Genomic DNA, 15,412 nt, shown 5'->3' with positions numbered 1-15,412 from the left:
ATAATCAGTGTAATCATATAATCAGTGTAATTCTCCAACACTACCTACCTATCTATCTGTCTGTTTACATACCTGTCTGTCTACCTACCTGTCTGTTTACCTACCTACCTACCTACCTATCTGTCTATCTATCTATCTATCTATCTATCTATCTATCTATCTATCTATCTATCTATCTATCTATCTATCTATCTATCTATCTATCTATCTATCTGTCTTGTCTGTCTGTCTGTCTACCTACCTACCTACCTGTCTGTCTATCTATCTATCTGAAATTATTTGGAAAACTGTCTGTCTATCTTCCGTATTTGATTTTATATAAACAGACCCAGAGTCCTTTTTCTGTAATATCAGTGTGGGAGTTTATCAAAAGCGCTGACCCCCTGCCTCAAATCAACGGGGTTTACGGGGTCTCTGACCTCTTGAACACCTGCGGTGCTTTTGATCCACTCAACAGCGCTTATGAAAGTATGCTAGAATGATCTAGGTTATTGTTAAATGCCATGCAGTACCCACATGCAGTGAAAGTACAAGGACCCGAGGGTCCAGTCTCACCTCAGCCAGCTCTAGTGTCTGCTAACACAAAACGCCCTTCCCCAGAAATAAACAAGTCCCTACTTACTCATACGCATGGAGAGGGAGTTGTAAGAATGCATACGTTGATAGTCATAGCAAATTAGGCCAACATCTGGACAGGCACAGGGAAAGGAATTGCTCACTCAGCTATGAACAGATATGGTTTAAGGCCACAGGCACCAAGGCACAGATCCAGAGAAAATTACAGGGTAGGAAATGTATTTGTTTCCATTTTAAAGTAGCTTAAATTATTTTTAATTGTTTGCTTGTTTCTTTGACGTCGCCCTTATAAACTACATTTATGGTTATGTAGTAATAACTCACTTTTATCCATAATTAGTATGCAGACATCTAGAAGATTTTAAGCGATTGACTAAGATTCTTACCAAGAGACAAAATTTCTGTCTAAAGTCATTTAATAAACAAAATATTTTCTAGCAATACAATTAAACTGTCTTTTTAAATGTACTGAATTGTTATATATTAATAATAATAAAATACATTATAAATAATTATAAATACAATTAAATAAAAATATTGGATAAAACTGAGAACATTACATATTTAATTATAAAATATGAATTATGTCTAATTATTATGTCTTCCTATCTTGTAGAAATGGTTCGACTAATGCATGACAAAAATGTAATGCTTTTTTGGGGGAAATCAGGTGGTAGCTGGATATTTTGGTCATTAATAGTTTTTGTATGATTTTAAAAGCTGGATACAGTTAAGAAGGGTCTCAGATTCAAGATAAAAAAATATTTTTGTTTGTATTTTGGTGAAACTCAAGTATTCATAAAAAAACAGAATGATGCCCCAAAAAAATGCAGTTTCTATGACTAAGAAAGACATCATAACGTAGCCTGTAAAATTAGAAAATGATGTGGTACCATGATGTTTTTGGTCATTAAAATGAATTAAAAAATTATTTTAAATACACTGAATATCAATTCAACAGATTATGTCAAAAATATGACATTTTTTTATGATTTTAATTGTTGGGTACAGTCAACAATGTCTAGATCTCAGAGGTAGAACAGGCCAAAATCAAAATGTTCAATGCATATGTTGACATGAAAAAAGTAGCCTACAAAATGCACTCTATTCAAGTGTCCTTTGTCCATTCTGTGCACACAATAATTTGGTATTTGCATCTTTATTTCAAAGTATCTCTAAAAGAATGGTGAGTTGCAATCCTAATAACCAGATCAAAGTTTGGGTTCTTTTCTGTGTGAACACACCTCCTGAGGAGGGAAAGTGAGCATCGCTCTGATTACTGATGAGCTGTCTGCCTCTGCAGCAGACCCACAGACACTTCCACGTTCCCCCTCTCTCTGTCTCACACAGTCTCTGCCGCAGTGCAGGGCCCAGCCAGCTCATCAACACCAGTGGCTCGGTCTAACTAGGACAAGACAGGGTCAGTCAAACACTCTTTTGTGCCCTCTCAGTGTTGATTGTGATTGATGTTTTTATAGTGGGTCAGCAGTGTATGTAAATATCTATTTTTTCCGTGCAATAATAATGTGACATATTTGACGTGGCACTCCATTTGTGATGGTCCATAAGCGTCTGTGCGCTCTGGGCAGACTAATGAAGCAGACAGAGCTGCAAGGATAACATGTGCCCTAGTACCAAAAATTATTCAAAACCCCACAGAGCAACTATTACAACTATTCTGATAAAGCACTATGAATATATATAACTATTAATAATATTAATTTGTTAGTGACTAAATTATACTTCCCATACATAAAAGAAAATGAATAACAATATTTAATCACATTTTCTTACAGTAAATTGGGTAAAATGTATTACTGTAAAAATGGTTCAAAACATGACAATTGTTTATGGAATGGGGAAAATCATGCAGTAACAGGATTTTTGGTAATTCAAATTAATTAATAATTAAAATGAGTTTTTATTGCACTGAATTGAATATCAGTTCAAACAAAATTATGTCAAAAACATGACATTTTTGGATGGGTTTTAATTCTTGTTTATAGACCTCTGAGGTGGGACAGCCCAAAATCTAAAATACAGTAAAACATAAAATACACCCTATACGAGGCAACACAATAGCCAAGAACAGCTACAGTGTAACAAATTATTTGACTTATGTTTTTACATTACTAAACTCATCAAAATAATTTAAAGGTCCCATTTTTCGTGTTTTTTTGAAGCTTTGATTGTGTTTACAGTGTGCAATATAACATGTGTTCATGTTTCGCGTGTAAAAAAACACAGTATTTTTCACACAATTTACTTATCTGTATACTGCTGTTTTCACTGTCCTCAAAACGGCTTGAAAGATTACCCTGTTCTATGAACTGTTTCTCGACGACATGGCAACAAACAAACTATACGAACGCAACACTTCCTATTCTCCACGCGGGACAGCAACAAGACCACGCCCCCTTTTTCGCGTGTTCTTGTGGGCGGAGGTTAGTCGACATACTGCTCTACTGACGTAATTAAAGCAGGAAATACCAGGATGTAGTCCTAACCAGCCGTTCGCTGTAGGCTTTGAAAGGGAACTTCTGTTAAATAAAATATCTCGCTTGGCATTGAACTTTGAGCTTTATAATTTTACAGGTATTATAAATGCTCTAACAGCAACATTACACACTAACTAAAGTTTGAAAAATGGGATCACGAAGAACAGGACCTTTAAGCAATTTCAACTTTCAAAGAGATTCAACTCGATTTTTTTAAGGCAGTTAAAGGGATAGTTCACCCAAAAATGAAAATTAGCCCATTATTTACTCACCCTCAAGTCATCCTAGGTGTATATGACATTCTTCTTTCAGACGAATAAAATCAGAGTTATATTAAAACTTCCCCCGGCTCTTCCAAGCTTTATAATGGCAGTAATAGTTGCTCTTTTTAATATAATTTAAGTTGAAATGGCTTATACAGCCAATTTGATTATACTTAAAAAATGTAAGGCAGAAAGTTTCTAAGCTGAAATAGTAATTATCTGTAAATATATATATATATATATATATATATATATATATATATATATATATATATATATATATATATATATATATATATATATATATATATATATATATATATATATATATTACAGTGTATATAGCAGAATCACTGTGTCGGGTGAACCAGAAGATTATTATTTTGAATTATATGTGTATTTTTCTAATTTAATGCAACAATTTTCTTTACAAATGAATGTTATGTCAGCATAACAATTTAAAGATGAAAAAAAAGTTTGTGAAACCTTGATTAGTTACATAGAAATAGTGCAGAATATACTTTTTTTTTATTTTACAGCTTAAATTTTCAGTTAATCTCCAGGTTTAAAATACATTTTAAACCCCTAACCATCTACAATGTTTGATATTAGAATGTTATTTAATTAGCGTTACATAAATATTCTAGGTTTTTATGTTCTGTTTGTTCCTTTTTCTATCCAAATATTATTTTCATAATTACCATAAACCACTCTTAAAGGGGCTATATGCATTTTTCTGAAATTTAAACTCGCGACTAACACCTGTGGCCAAAAAACAGAACTGCTCTCATTTTCTGCTCGCTCTCGCAGCGGTGGTGACGTCACATCCGCAGACAGCGCGGGAAAAGACGACCCGCCAGAAAATAGGAAAAATAGGATACAGGCTTATAGGTGCACCCACTGTGAGCGGACAAGGTGTCAGTATGCTCATCAGGAGATGTTTGAGTCATAAATGGTAAAATAAAAAGGCTATTGTTACGTTTATTTTGGGGAAAAAGTTGCATATAGCCCCTTTAATGGTTCGATTTTATTCGTGGAATGTTAATAAACACTTGACTTGACTTGGGGGCTTGATTTTATTCGTGGAATGTTAATAAACATTATAAACAATTTTGTTTACCCAAGCAAAATGTCTATTCCATGTTTGTGCTCCTTTAATCATCCTCCAAGCAGCTGACAGTGTCTGATCCCGTGGTCTCCCATGAGCACCCTAGTGTCCACCCACTCGCTCTCTATAGGGCAAATGCACACATGATCAATTGTTCAGCGTTCCTGAAGCTCTGCCAGGCTCGCTCTCTTCCGTTGTTTTGTAACAGAAGCAGCAAAATCTTCCTTGTGTTTCTAGGACACATCCAAACACTTTAAATGGTATGTCCTGTCCACCATCCAGTCAAGCAAGTCAAGTGTTTCTTGCCTGGATGAGTAATCGCAAATTTAGCTGATTCTTTTCATCTGTGTGTATTTATTTGGATGATTCATACTGCTGCTCGCTTAATCGTCTAATTAAATATTGGTTCTGATTAACAATATCCGCATGCCTGCTCTGCATAAACTGAAACAGGATATTGAGCGACCCAAAGAAAAGACACACAAACATGCAACGATATGCACACACACACTCACATTGTGCTTTTCCTTGTGCCATCACTAGGCAACAGTGCACACAAAGGCAGTGCGGTCTGATGTGCAGAATGTGACAGTGTTGAATGCATTGAGTGGGGCAGCCGGAGCAAAGACACAAGTCAGGTTAACGGTCCTTGTTTTCATTACCTCAGAGTGAAAGAAAAAGAACGAAATATAGGCGAGCACTCAAGCGATGACCAACCGTGTTCTGCAAGTAAATCTGGCAAACAACGAGGGGGGTAAACCGCTGTGTACTGAACATGGTCGGATGATTCATCCATGTCAAACCCAGACAACTCACCCAAATGCACAAATACGCTTTTTCAGTTCAAGTGCCACGATGGGATTAAATGTAAGTAATGTATGCTCTGCGTTGGGGTCACCTTGTCTGGGTTTATTTTGCAACAATGTCCGGCTGACTACGTTATCCTGCATTAGGGGTTGTTTGAGCCCCGTGTCCGCTCTGCGAGATGCAAAAACATGAGCGCAACGGTCAAAAGGCACTTACTTTTCTATATAAAAGGATTAGACGTCTTTGATCATTTGTCACACCGTGTCGCAACTACTGTACCGATTCTGAACTGTAAAAAGCCTTCACGTGCTTGTAGAATGTGTAAACTTGTAATTTTCTGAGAGCTACGACTTCTTGTAGCACCTGAGCACTGCAGATTTAAGGTGTGTTCGACTCGAAGAAGCACTGTGAAGACCGGTCACTGAATAACAAAGTACCGTTTGAGCGATTCAAAATCATACAGAGCTTTATTTACAGTGGCCTACGACATGGCATTAAAGCAGCATATGACGGACGGATGTTAGATGGACAAGTTGTTACGCTTATGTTTTGATTCTTTTGTAGCTCTAGTGCATATGACAGTAGTTAAAATAAATCAAATATCTTTTTGTTTTTTATAGGCTACCTCTACCCTGTTTTTAAATGCAAAAAATGCTTCTGTGTGAATGGCTCCTTACAATGTACAAAACAATTGGTCTTGCAACACTGCAACAATTTTACAGTAATATTATGTACGGTATTCAAAAAACGCAGTGCTTGAGGTAAGTTCAAATGTGTTTTTGCAGTCATCTGTGGTGCTCATCCATTCTTTTACAAAACTTTAGACAGACAACTTTAGTGTTACGCTAATGTTTTGCTTCTTTTCCAGCATCCCGCACATGACACAGTGTTCTACAAGACCCCCCCCCCCCCATTAGTATAATTTTATACTAAATTGTGTTAGTATAAAATGATGTTTTATAAACAAAGTTTGGGAGGAACATGTTCAAATTACCTATCCAATCAGTATGAGATGAAGCCTATACACTATATTGCCAAAAGTTTTGGGACGCCTGCTTTTACCTGTACATGAACTTTAATGGCATCCGATTCTTAATCTGTAGGGTTTAACATGGAGTTGGCCCACCCTTTGCAGTTATAACAAGCCCAACCCATGAAAAACAACCCCCACACCATAATCCCTCCTCCACCAAACTTTACAAGTGGCACAATGCAGTCAGGCAAGTACTGTTCTCCTGGCAACCGCCAAACCCAGACAGAGAAGCGTGGTTGTGACTCTGGGTTCGAGCCAAAATTCAGAGCTCGGAGCCCTCTCCTCGGACAGCACGTTTCCATTTCTAGTTTCCAGATGAGTGGTTTCATATAAGAGCATTTCCATGGGCAACAATAAAAATTAGGAAATAACTGACCACTGAATGGTGCGATTGACAAGTCAGAATCGTGTAATCCAGAGAGCCGCATAATAATGGTTCTAAATCCCCAAGTGCTTCTTTTTCACCCTATAAGTGGCTACAGCTCGGAACATGATGTATGGTGTGAACAATTATGAGATTTTTTCCCCTTTAGGTCCCTAAAGTATCTGTGTGCCATTAAGTAAAAAGGAATCCAACTATGAGAGAATTACACTGTGGGAAAGTATTATGTTGTGTCAGAGCTTTACTTCCACCTTGTCAGCAGGTTCCCTGACCCATCCAGTTCAAAGCACAAAAATAGCTGCTGGTATTGTCGGACTGAGGTCGGATCTCAAGGGCACAGCTCTTATGGAAGGGCTGAGGATCGAGGAATTGGACTGAGTGAGAAATGATGTTAAAACCCAATAACAGGTCTGTGATTAGGAATCACACTCACTGAACAAGCACTTGGAGGATGTTTCTTCATGTACTCACAAGGACTATATGGGAAGTGAAGCACAAAGTGAGCTTGAAGAAGGTTATGTAAGAAACACACAGTGACTTTATGTTCTGTGCTGTTGGCGAGATCCGGCAGGATCCAAAACAAGTAATGTTCTTGGTATTTGGGAGTTGATGTAGCTTTCATGACGCTTCACTGCTGTTTCTCACTTCGCAGTTGTTCTTTTTGATTTAGTCAAGTAAACATATCAAACTTTGGTCTGCAGACTTTGCAAAAAGTACCATGTGTTTTTGACTATTTATTTTATTTTTAGACAATAGTAAAATTGATGATTAATATGGAATTTAAAAAAAAAAAGTATTTTGAAATTATAAAACAAAGAACCATGATGTAAAATGAAGTTAATGCATTAGCTAACATGAACTAACAATGAGAAATATACACTCACCTAAAGGATTATTAGGAACACCATACTAATACTGTGTTTGACCCCCTTTCGCCTTCAGAACTGCCTTAATTCTACGTGGCATTGATTCAACAAGGTGCTGAAAGCATTCTTTAGAAATGTTGGCCCATATTGATAGGATAGCATCTTGCACTTGATGGAGATTTGTGGGATAAACATCCAGGGCACGAAGCTCCTGTTCCACCACATCCCGAATATGCTCTATTGGGTTGAGATCTGGTGACTGTGGGGGCCATTTTAGTACAGTGAACTCATTGTCATGTTCAAAAAAACCAATTTGAACTGATTCGAGCTTTGTGACATGGTGCATTATCCTGCTGGAAGTAGCCATCAGAGGATGGGTACATGGTGGTCATAAAGGGATGGACATGGTCAGAAACAATGCTCAGGTAGGCCGTGGCATTTAAATGATGCCCAATTGGCACTAAGGGGCCTAAAGTGTGCCAAGAAAACATCCCCCACACCATTACACCACCACCACCAGCCTGCACAGTGGTAACAATGTATGATGGATCCATGTTCTCATTCTGTTTACGCCAAATTCTGACTCTACCATCTAAATATCTCAACAGAAATCGAGACTCATCAGACCAGGCAACATTTTTCCAGTCTTCAACTGTCCAATTTTGGTGAGCTCGTGCAAATTGTAGCCTCTTTTTCCTATTTGTAGTGGAGATGAGTGGTACCCGGTGGGGTCTTCTGCTGTTGTAGCCCATCCGCCTCAAGGTTGTGCGTGTTGTGGCTTCACAAATGCTTTGCTGCATACCTCGGTTGTAACGAGAGGTTATTTCAGTCAAAGTTGCTCTTCTATCAGCTTGAATCAGTCGGCCCATTCTCCTCTGACCTCTAGCATCAACAAGGCATTTTCGCCCACAGGACTGCCGCATACTGGATGTTTTTCCCTTTTCACACCATTCTTTGTAAACCCTAGAAATGGTTGTGCGTGAAAATCCCAGTAACTGAGCAGATTGTGAAATACTCAGACCGGCCCGTCTGGCACCAACAACCATGCCACGCTCAAAATTGCTTAAATCACCTTTCTTTCCCATTCTGACATTCAGTTTGGAGTTCAGGAGATTGTCTTGACCAGGACCACAGCCCTAAATGCATTGAAGCAACTGCCATGTGATTGGTTGATTAGATAATTGCATTAATGAGAAATTGAACAGGTGTTCCTAATAATCCTTTAGGTGAGTGTATATTTTTAAAGCATTTATGACATTAATTAGTAAAAATCTAATTGTTCATCCATTGTTTGTTCCTATTAGTTCACAGTACATTAACAAATATTAACAAATATAACTTTGGATTTTAAAAATGATTAGTAAATGTTGTAGAAGTATTTTTCATTGTAAAGCTAACTAAAACAAACAAGACGTTACAAATTATCATTATTAATGTTATTAAATGACATTATCATAACTAAAATATGTTTTATTCTGCACTATTTTAGGTGACTAATGAAAAAAATACATATATATTATTATTATTATTATTATTATACGTATTATTTTATATGAAATTTGTGTTCATTTTTAGAATTTCTTTCTGAAATTTTCACTCAAATGAAAATGTTTGCATAAAACAAGCATTTTCACTTCTAGATTCCACTGTTTAACCACAGTAAGGGTGGTTTCCATGTAAGTACATTAAATATTCATCGTCTCAACCTGCAGCAAGGTCTGTTTGTGTGAACATCCTCTATATTCTTATGAACACTCCATCATTCTCAACAGCATGTTGATACAGACCAAATAACCATGAGCTGTCTCACTTTGTAGATTTGTTTTTCCTTACGAACAGATATAATCCTTGTCTTCATGCATTTTCACAGCAGTAAGCCTGTTGTCATGGGAACATGAAGACGTACACAGGAGAATGTTTCCTCCTTGTTCCAATGTCTTTATCCAACAAGATATAGAGAGTCACTCATCCATGCATGGTGTGAATATTAACACTGATGTGAAGAGCTCTTCTCATACATTTTTCATACTCTGAATTGCCTAACAATCACATAGAGAGATCAGACAAAGAAAATCGGATGTGAAATGCCACCTGCTGGCATTGCTTGTTCCATTGTATTCATTATAAACACACTGTATTCTGATCATGCGACCAAACAATATATATGTTCAACTCTAGTTTACCTAAACAGGGCTAGATGACATTTATATGTCCAGGCTGCACAGGTCATGGCATTTAAGTGTAAGTCTTTCAGCCTGACCTATTTCTGTTTAAGCCAAGTCTGACACACACTGGCACAAACACAACAGACAGAACACACACATACACACGCCCAGCAAAAAAGTATGGAGTGAATGTGAGATAATGAGACTTTTCAGGTGACTGGTGTTGCCTAAAACCAACAGTTCCTCATGGTAACCGCTTCTAGTGATATAGCGGACTTGTTTACAGTTCCATCAATACAGCTCCATGGGCCATCTCTCCCATCTTCTACACGACTCATTAGGCTAAAGGCCTTGCTAATGGTGGTCATGTAATTGGAGTCATAAATAAGGCAGCCCAATCCAGACATGTATAACCAGACAACCAAAAAAGGAATGCCTGCAGCTGATTCAAAGAGGCCTTATTAACCAATGCCAAAGCCAGGCCACAAAAACACATCCATCCTGTTACTATCCTGAAGTGAGAAGAAATTCTATTCGACTTGTTTTGTGCATCTACAATCTCAATTAAACACAATGATTTGAAAAAATAATCACGATTATTAATAATGAAAAGTGTCATGCAGCATTCTATTAAGATCTAGTAGTCTACCGTTACATCAGATGTTTCAACTCACAGCATGTTTTTGCAGTGTTTAACATTGTAGCAAATCACAGACAAGTCTGTTAAACGCATCATTGCAATGGCCAATCAATTCAATTAGTAACAAGCCCAACATCATGATCCTGCACTCTCGCAAATGCTCTCAACTTATATAATAAGACAATTTATATGAGTTTGTTCAGAGTAGGTGCACTCACAATTACCATTGTTTAAGACATTTTTGTAGCAGAAATCGAGTTATTTTAATAGGAATCTGTGCGATTCGGAATTTCCAGATTTCGCATCGGATTCATTTGGTCATGCGTATTTGACCTCCCTTATGAAAAAGAAGTATACTTCAAGTTCATTTTATAAGTAAAGTTCAAGTATATTTTGAAGTATACTTTATGTAGTAAGTAAGTATACTAATATCAATGTACTGGTAAACTTGTAAGTGTACTATTTCAAAACAGCTTGGGACTAAATTGGCCCACATTTTAGTATATAAAAGTATGTTTCAGTAAACTATAAGTGTAACAGTAGTAAACTTTAAGAGCACAGCTGTGGCGAGGTTGGCGAGGGACATGGGAGGAGCGGTCTCAAGTCCTCTCAGGGACCCCGGAGACATATAAGGAGGAGCGACATCAGTGAAGGACGAGAGAGGACCTGGAATTTACATTGTGTTTTACTTTCATTTTGTGTTTATTATTTGATTAAAGTTGTTGAATGTTCGCCGGTTCCCGCCTCCTTCTTCCCTGAACATACAAACTCTGTTACAACAACAGTTCACAACTACGTTTCTCATTTGTGCTGCATCTGTACTACAAGTGAACTTATAAGTATACAAGTAGTACATTTCTTTAGTTTATTAAAGTACACTTTGAAGTGTACTTTCAGTAAACTACTAGTTTAGTTTAAGTATACTTGTAAGTTTTCTTTAAGTGAACATAGCATCACACTTATAGTATACTTTTTGCACTTTAAGTATACTACCATGTTTCCTATTTAGGTATTATTTTTTTTATAGGCCTACCTGAAATATACCTTTAACGGTACTTTAACTCTTTCCATTAAAAAAAAATCAAATTAATAAAAACCTTTTATTCTAGCTTCGTTCCCCCCTTTTTTAATCAACAATTGAATGTGGGTAAGCTTAATTAAAAAAAGAACATATATATATATTTATTAAGTAGCATTAGGCAGTTTTGATTTATGCTGTTTAATGTTTGATGATCGCATTTTTTTATTCTGTCACTTGTTTCAGCTTATTCTTCACTTGTGTTTTGATCTAGAGATTCTGTACTGGTATACAGTAACAGTGAAAGCATGGAGAGCCAGGAAATTCAGTCAGTGGCAGGAAAAGAGTAAAGTAGATTTGAAATAAATTCCTATGTACACTACCAGTGGACTATCCTACACAAAAATTCAGACAGACTCAGAATTAGGAACATATCTGTTTTCTTTACAAAAGATTGAGTAGGCTACATGTATAGTCCAAATATGCTTAGACCTTTCTGTCAGTTTGTCCAGTATACTGTGCAATTTTAAGTTTATTTCTGAGAACAGAAGTACATCAAGAGTAGATTGAAAGTATACTTTCAGATTTTTTTGTTTAAAATAAGTATACTAATAATAGCACACTTGAAAACATATTTTTCGTAAGGGCTGTTGAACAGACAGGCAGCTTCATACATTGCTACTCAATTGACAATTGTCACGCATGGCTGCAGTAAAAGCACAACGCAGGAAAATAACAAAAAAACTTTGTAATTACACTAAACTTGGAGCACGCAGGATATCACAGGAATAATAATCATCGAACACAACCACATCAAACATAAATGATACCGAACCATGAACAGAAGGAACTGGCTACGTTCAGACTGTCAGTCCAAATTCGATTTTTGTGCATATACGATCAGATTTAGCAAGTGTGAACAGCCAAAAATAAAATCTGTTTAAAAATCTGTTTCGAGCTACATTCATATGTGGTTTAAAATCCTATTCAAATCGCATTTCTGGAAATCTGATTATGATTGGATTTCGCACGGTTTATGTGACTTTCTCATGCCACAGAAAACGTAAACGTCAGACGTTGTTATAAGAAACATGCTGAAAGTCGCTGCAGAAACAATGTTGTGTTGTTGCAAAGTGCTGGATGAGCAGAAAATGACAATATAGCCACTCATACCAGCCTCCTACAGTTCTGCCACTGCCTCAGAAGAGGACACAGTAGTTCAGCTTGGCGGCTACACATGTAAATAAGACAACAATGAATGAGAACACAGGCAAACAGGAGTTTTTTTAGAGCACAAAAAGTCTTTGGACAGCTTCAGTAATTATTAGAATTTTAATTTAATAAAAAAAAAAAAAAATGTTTTTAGTGCTGCTAAGAGGACCAATGTGTACTTGACTTTTAAGTCACTGTCTTGATCTAATGATGTATAATCAACAATACACTAATTAAGAAATGTTCCCGCTTATTTTGGATGCATAACCAACATTATTTAATGTTTCAAATTCATATATATCAAGACAATTGTCAAGAGAAATATCAACAACTTAGATTTCAGTTTAAGGTGCTGGAAATCTGCGACCAGCAACCATGCTTGAAGATTCTAAAACACAGACTACGGTGACTCAAAAAGATATGAATGAAAACATATTAGTTTGTGTGGGTGGAATATGAAAGATGCTTCTTATGACATTTGCAGTGATTTACACTTATGACATTTGCAGTGACGTGTATGCCTCTGCAGTAAGTAAATTATTGACAACAATGTTTGCTGTCCTGATGCCTCCATTGAAAATGATGAAGTGGAACACACATAGCAGTTTGTGTTCAACCAATAAGAAATGAGCACCACCATTCTGATGTGACTGTGAAAGTTGTAAGATTCTGTGTACAAAGGATTTATGGAACTTATTTAAAGGTAAGTAAAATTTCATGACTGGTTTATGATTTGACGTTGAATGACATGCAGAAGAACCATCAATCAACATTTCATTTCAGGGGCGCCGCTAAGGGGGGGAAAGTTAGGACGATTCTAAGGGCCCACGCACTTTTGGGGCCCCCAGAGATTGGTTTTATTAGTAGTAATAGTACTAGTAGTAAGGTAATAGAAATTATAAATGTATAATCTACCAAAGAGTTACAAATATAACAAAATTATGGCTTATTTCTGCATTTCGAGCAAAATCCAGCAACCAAAATTGTAGGCTAATATACTTCTTGTAGCCATTAAGAAAAGGTATTTAGTTTTATATTTATGTTTAAATATCATGTTATTTTTTTATGTCTATATATGTTGTCAATCTGTCAATCTATGTTGATTGTGAAAAGTGAACAGCATGAGTGAGAGGACACATAAGATGCGCAATGCCAGGAGACATGGAGTGGGTCAGACATGATTGTGACCACTTCATTAAGTTTTGTTTTGTAGAAAGTCTTTCTTTAAAGTAAATTTCGTTTTGTATCCTATTGCGGCACATGCAGTTTAGTTGCACGATGTTTACTGTTATTATGTTTAATATGTTATTTTTGTGCATTTGATTGTTTGCAATTGTTCAATGTGCTTTACTGTCACTCAACCGAACTGTTAGCCTAGCCTACTATTAAAAGGATAAACTGAAATTAAATATTGTATCTCTGTTTACCATTACTGTTCAATGTTTTACTAATGAACTACTTTTAACTTAACAAATAATCAAATAAAATACTGAATGGAAATAAAAACTGTTGAATTCTCATTTTAAAGGTATTTTACAAATTCAATGAATTGGTTAGGCAGCTTTACAGCATTATGGATGGGTGTCTCAACTGTACTCGGGTAGCCTACTGTTCCAACTGTACCCGACATGGGTACAGTTGGCACGAAAACGCTAAATGAGCTAATTGTGGTAAATATTACCTATTTATGGATGGTAATAATTATTCATATTTTAGAAGACAAGTAAAGGAAATGTCATATGAAAAATCACTTCTTTTCAGTCCTCAGTTTTGGTGTGGTAACTGAAAAAGCAAAAAGTGTACCAACTGTACTCAGTCTACCCTACATTTTAGATTTCAAAAGTAATTTAATTTGTAGTCAATAAATATGAGAATAGTATTGACGTTTCAGATACATAGCACAAAACGTGTCTTCCCTATGCCTAGAAAACTAGATCGAAATGGTTTACTGAAACCAATCTACATTTTATATAGTGTTCAAATGATGTAATTCAGTATTTCCTTCGTCAGTAACATCTCAGTCCGTCATCCTGCAAGCAAACGATTTTTCGTTTGAAAAATCGCTGTGACCCATTTTTACCCACTCTGTGGACATTAGCCATCTATAGTACTTTAAGAACAGGTTTCAGGGGTAATTACCGATCAACATTTTTATTTCTCTTCCGCACAGAGGAATGATGAATATGCTTTAACTGCTTTAAGTGGTAACATAGGCTTTTGCTAATTATTAACAGTTCGAGCAAGAGCCTTCAATCTGTCTTCTGGAAATCCAGCCAAAGCAAATCTTTGCCAGAGCTGCTCTCGTGCCCTAATGGTGAGTCTGTCTGTGACTCTCTCGGGAATCTAAAGAGCCTCCTTTGCTAAAACGTGCCGAAGAAAAGCCATACATTACTCTGAGCCAGAGGGTGCATGTACTTGTGCATTACGTCATCCTTTGACACTTGTACAGTGATCATATGAAGTAGATACACAAATAGGGCTAGACACATTCGACACAAACAAATGCCATCAGAGTCTACGCTAGAAGACAGATTTAAAGAAACCGATGCAACCTCGGCACTGTCAAGTAAACTGCCTGAGGCAAAATGGGAGCTCATGCTGAGGGGGGAAAAAAATCAGCCTGTTTTTCCAGAATGATTATTGACATGTATTTAGTACCGTAAATCATCTATAAATGATGAATTATGATTCATAATATCCAAATAGAGGATAATAAACAATATCTGTATTCACAGAGATCAGAGCTGTCATTAGTTTTATTTTTAAGAAGTAATAAAAGTGCGCTCCTGAATACAGGAGGTGAGCATTTTCGGGTTCAAAATAACAAGTTTTGGTCTCCATGAA

The sequence above is a fragment of the Gobio gobio genome (assembly GCF_949357685.1).
Source record: "Gobio gobio genome assembly, chromosome: 21".
In the NCBI taxonomy this organism is placed as follows: domain Eukaryota; kingdom Metazoa; phylum Chordata; class Actinopteri; order Cypriniformes; family Gobionidae; genus Gobio; species Gobio gobio.
The sequence above is the reverse complement of the archived record's forward strand: the minus strand, read 5'-3'. Positions refer to the sequence as shown.